The sequence below is a fragment of the Triticum dicoccoides genome, chromosome 2A (assembly GCF_002162155.2).
Source record: "Triticum dicoccoides isolate Atlit2015 ecotype Zavitan chromosome 2A, WEW_v2.0, whole genome shotgun sequence".
Lineage (NCBI taxonomy): Eukaryota > Viridiplantae > Streptophyta > Magnoliopsida > Poales > Poaceae > Triticum > Triticum dicoccoides.
Window position 1 is genome coordinate 672,057,889 of NC_041382.1, and position 5,748 is coordinate 672,063,636.

Genomic DNA, 5,748 nt, shown 5'->3' on the forward strand with positions numbered 1-5,748 from the left:
CCTTCCCCACCGCAACCGAGCGCCGCCATGGCCTCGCCGCCGTGAATCGCGCGGCCACAGTCTCCGCCTCGCCGCGCCTGCGTGTCCGTCGACGCCTCCGTCACCTTCCTCGCCTACCGGAGGCCTCAGCTGGAGCTCGGAGGCGCTGCAGCATCGGATCCCCTTCGTCCCCTTCTCCGGCTGCCATCGATCTTCTTCGTCTCCGGCGCCGCCCCTGCAGCTCCTAAACCGCCACCGAGCCTTCTTGTGTGCTCCACGGTGAGCTCTCCTTCCTCTCCGCTCTCTTCTCCTCGCCCCAACGTGCTCGTAATCACCGCCTCGTACGTGCCCGAACCCATCACCGCGGGAGCTCATCGCCGACGAGCTTCCGGCGACCAAATGGTCCCGCTCTAGTGCCCGTTTAGCTCGCCCGCGCACGTAGAGCCTGCCTAGCCTCTTCTTTTGCTCCGTAGCCCGCTGTTCCGCCGTCTCCGACATCCACCCGTACGAGTCGCCGCCTCCGCTGCTCGCCGGCGTGGTTCTGGTCATCCCCGAGACCAACCCGTAGCCCCATGCGACGCGCGACGTCGTTAGCTTTCGAACGGGAGTAGCCACACCCGTTTTGGGCCACCGTGGCAGAATCCCGAGGCTCGCCGGCGTCCTCCGCCGTGTTTTGGCTTGCCAAAGCCAACTCCGGCGCCGGCATCCGACGTGGCTGACCTGGGGCTACCACCAGGGTCACTGCCAACGGGCCCCACGGGCCCCAGTTGACTGGGTTGACCAGTCAACCCTGCTGACTTGGCAACCCCCAGCCACTGACCAGTGGGGCCCACCCCCCTAATTAACAGGAATTAATTAAATTAGTTTAGTTAACCTAAATTAGGCAATGACAGGTGGGCCCAGTAGTTTAATAACTGAATTTTGATTAGTTTGAACCCTGTTTAACCCACTGTCTATGACAGGTGGGTCCCCCATGTCAATTTGACTAGTCAACCGAACTGTTGGCTGCTGACGTCACTCTTATGTCATGCTGACGTCATAAATTCATTTTCGAATTAAATAATTAATTAATTAAATTCCAGAAATTAATATAATCTTTAGAAAATCATATCTTTTAATCCGTAACTCGGATGAAAATACTTTCTACATGAAAGTTGCTCAGAACGACGAGACGAATCCGGATACGCAGCCCGTTCGTCCGCCACACACCCCTAGCATACCGAACACGCAACTTTCCCCCTCCGGTTCACCGGTCCGAAAACGCGAAACACCGGGAATACTTTCCCGGATGTTTTCCCCCTTTGTCGGTATCACCTACTACCGCGATTGGGCACACCTAGCATCGTTACTTGTCATGTCATGCATCGATATGCATTTGTTTGCATTGTATTCATTGTTTCTTCCCCCTCCTCTCTCCGGTAGACTACGAGACCGACGCTGCTGCTGCCCAGTTCGACTACGGAGTTGACGACCCCTCCTTCTTGCCAGAGCAACCAGGCAAGCCCCCCCCCCCTTGATCACCAGATATCGCCTATTCTACTCTATACTGCTTGCATTAGAGTAGTGTAGCATGTTACTGTTTTCCGTTGATCCTATTCTGATGCATAGCCTGACATTGTTGCTACACCTGTTGATACCTTACCTGCAATCCTAAATGCTTAGTATAGGATGCTAGTTTATCGTCATTGGCCCTACATTCTTGTCGGTCTGCCTTGCTATACTATTGGGCCGTGATCACTCGGGAGGTGATCACGGGTATATACTATACATACATACATACTATACAGATGGTGACTAAAGTCGGGTCAGCTCGAAGAGTACCCGCGAGTGATTCACGGATTGGGGGCTGAAAGGACCTTTGTCCCGACGGCCCTCTGTGTGGATCTTTGTGGCGGAGCGACAGGGCAGGTTGAGACCGCCTAGGAGAGAGGTGGGCCTGGCCCTGTTCAGCGTTCGCGGATACTTAACACGCTTAACGAGATCTTGGTATTTGATCTGAGTTGGCTACGAGCCTATACGCACTAACCATCTACGTGGGAGTAGTTATGGGTATCCCGACGTCGTGGTATCAGCCGAAGCACTTCAGACGTCAGCGACGGAGCGGCGCGCGCCGGATTGGACTGGAACGCCTGCTAGGCTAGGTCTGCTTCCGGCCACCCACGCAACGTGCAGGTGTGCTCAGGGCGATGGGCCCAGACCCCTGCGCGCTTAGGTTTACACCGGCGTGCTGGCCTCTCTGTTGTGCCTAGGTGGGGCTGCGACGTGTTGATCTTCCGAGGCCGGGCATGACCCAGGAAAGTGTGTCCGGCCAAATGGGATCGAGCGTGTTGGGTTATGTGGTGCACCCCTGCAGGGAAGTTAATCTATTCGAACAGCCGTGATCTTCGGTAATAGGACGACTTGGAGTTGTACCTTGACCTTATGACAACTAGAACCGGATACTTAATAAAACACACCCTTCCAAGTGCCAAATACAACCCGATGATCGCTTTTCTACAGGGCGACGAGGAGAGGATCGCCGGGTAGGATTATGCTATGCGATGCTACTGGAGATGCTACTTGGAGATGCTATTTGGAGGACTTCAGTCTACTCTCTTCTACATGCTGTAAGACGGAGGCTGCCAGAAGCGTAGTCTTCGACAGGATTAGCTATCCCCCTCTTATTCTGGCATTCTGCAGTTCAGTCCACTGATATGGCCTCCTTACACATATACCCATGCATATGTAGTGTAGTTCCTTGCTTGCGAGTACTTTGGATGAGTACTCACGGTTGCTTTCTCCCCCCTTTTTTCCCTTTTCCTTCCTTTCTGGTTGTCGCAACCAGATGCTGGAGTCCAGGAGCCAGACGCCACCGTCGACGACGACCCCTACTACACTGGAGGTGCCTACTACTACGTGCTGCCCGCTGATGACGACCTGGAGTAGTTTAGGAGGATCCCAGGCAGGAGGCCTGCGCCTCTTTCGATCTGTATCCCAGTTTGTGCTAGCCTTCTTAAGGCAAACTTGTTTAACTTATGTCTGTACTCAGATATTGTTGCTTCCGCTGACTCGTCTATGATCGAGCACTTGTATTCGAGCCCCCGAGGCCCCTGGCTTGTATTATGATGCTTGTATGACTTATTTATGTTTTAGAGTTGTGTTGTGATATCTTCCCGTGAGTCCCTGATCTTGATTGTACACATTTGCGTGCATGATTAGTGTACGATTGAATCGGGGGCGTCACACAGGTGTTATACCTTCAAGGCATATTAACACTCGTGCTCTCTTCAGGACAAAGAGACCTCACCGGACTATATCCAGAGAGGCTGCCAATCGCGCCTCCACCAGCCAGGCTCCAAAGCCTGGTCCGGAGGCGGAGGCGAACACAAGGCGCACACCGGACGCTCCTCCGACGGAGGATGTGGACAGGTTGTCGGCCACCAACTCTGAGGTGGAGAGTGCCGTGAACCACATGCGTCGCCGAACAATTCTTCGCGACGCTTGTTTCTCCCGAGAGGCATTAGATGTCTTCAATTCAGGAGATGCGTACCTCCGTGCCGCTCAAAATGGTCTATCCAGAGCCACGGAGCAATATGTAAAAGACATACGGGTAAGAAATTTTTGGGAATTATATATATATATATATACCAGTAGCCCCCGAGACATGAAACAGTTAGAATAACTGATTAAGGATCATTTGTTATGCAGGTTCTTACAGAAAAGAATTCCCTACTGTCCCAGGAGCTGAAAGAGTGCAAAGCCCAACTTGAGGCCGCACTATCCGCGGCAGGGGAGCCCAAGGAGACCCCCTCTGGTAATATACACTTCGAAAGATAAGTATTTTGCGAAGCACGACATGGGTGCAAATTGTTGGGTAACGTAGTAATTTCAAAAAAATTCCTACGCACATGCAAGATCTTGGTGATGCATAGCAACGAGAGGAGAGAGTGTGATCTACGTACCCTTGTAGATCGACAGCGGAAGTGTTAGCACAACGCGGTTGATGTAGTCGTACGTCTTCACGGCCCGACCGATCAAGCACCGAAACTACGGCACCTCCGAGTTCTAGCACACGCTTAGCTCGATGATGATCCCCGGACTCTGATCCAACAAAGTGTCGGGGAAGAGTTCCGTCAGCACGAAGGTGTGGTGACGATCTTGATGTACTACTGTCGCAGGGCTTCGCCTAAGCACCGCTACAATATTATCGAGGACTATGGTGGAAGGGGGCACCACACACGGCTAATAATATGATCACATGGATCAACTTGTGTCTCTATGGGGTGCCCCTGCCTCCGTATATAAAGGTTCAAGAGGGGGAGGCCGGCCGGCCATCATAGGGCGCGCCAGGAGGAGTCCTACTCCCTCCGGGAGTAGGACTCCCCCCTTTCCTAGTTGGAATAGGATTCGCGAGGTGGGAAAAGAGAGAGAGAGAAGGAGGGGGGCGCCGGCCCCCTCTCTCCTTGTCCTATTCGGACTAGGAGGGAGGGGCGTGCGGCCCAGCCCTGGCCGCCTCTCCTCTTCTTCCACTAAGGCCCACTAAGGCCCATATAGCTCCCGGGGGGGGGTCCGGTAACCTCCCGGTACTCCGGTAAAATCCCGATTTCACCCGGAACACTTCCGATATCCAAACATAGGCTTCCAATATATGAATCTTTATGTCTCGACCATTTCGAGACTCCTCGTCATGTCCGTGATCTCATCCGAGACTCCGAACAACCTTCGGTACATCAAAACGTATAAACTCATAATATAACTGTCATCGAAACCTTAAGCGTGCGGACCCTACGGGTTCGAGAACAATGTAGACATGACCGAGACATGTCTCCGGTCAATAACCAATAGCGGGACCTGGATGCCCATATTGGTTCCTACATATTCTATGAAAATCTTTTATCGGTCAGACCGCATAACAACATACGTTGTTCCCTTTGTCATCGGTATGTTACTTGCCCGAGATTCGATCGTCGGTATCCAATACCTAGTTCAATCTCGTTACCGGCAAGTCTCTTTACTCGTTCCGTAATACATCATCCCGCAACTAACTCATTAGTTGCAATGCTTGCAAGGCTTAAGTGATGTGCATTACCGAGAGGGCCCAGAGATACCTCTCTAACGATCGGAGTGACAAATCCTAATCTCGAAATATGTCAACCCAACATGTACCTTTGGAGACACCTATAGAGCACCTTTATAATCACCCAGTTACGTTGTGACGTTTGGCAGCACACAAAGTGTTCCTCCGGCACACGGGAGTTACATAATCTCATAGTCATAGGAACATGTATAAGTCATGAAGAAAGCAATAGCAACATACTAAATGATCGGGTGCTAAGCTAATGGAATGGGTCATGTCAATCAGATCATTCAACTAATGATGTGATCCCGTTAATCAAATGACAACTCTTTGTCCATGGTTAGGAAACATAACCATCTTTGATTAACGAGCTAGTCAAGTAGAGGCATACTAGTGACACTCTGTTTGTCTATGTATTCACACATGTATTATGTTTCCGGTTAATACAATTCTAGCATGAATAATAAACTTTTATCATGATATAAGGAAATAAATAATAACTTTATTATTGCCTCTAGGGCATATTTCCTTCACGAATCTGACAAATGAATTTGCAGATGGCGGCGGATTGAGTCCGGAAAGGCAACAACTCCTACGCTAGCTGAAGGCTAGTGAGAAGGTGCTGACAAAGGTGAGGCGGGAGAAGAACGATCTCCAAGATGCCAACACCAAGCTGGGCATCGACCTGAAAGATGTTCGTGCCCAGCTGTCAG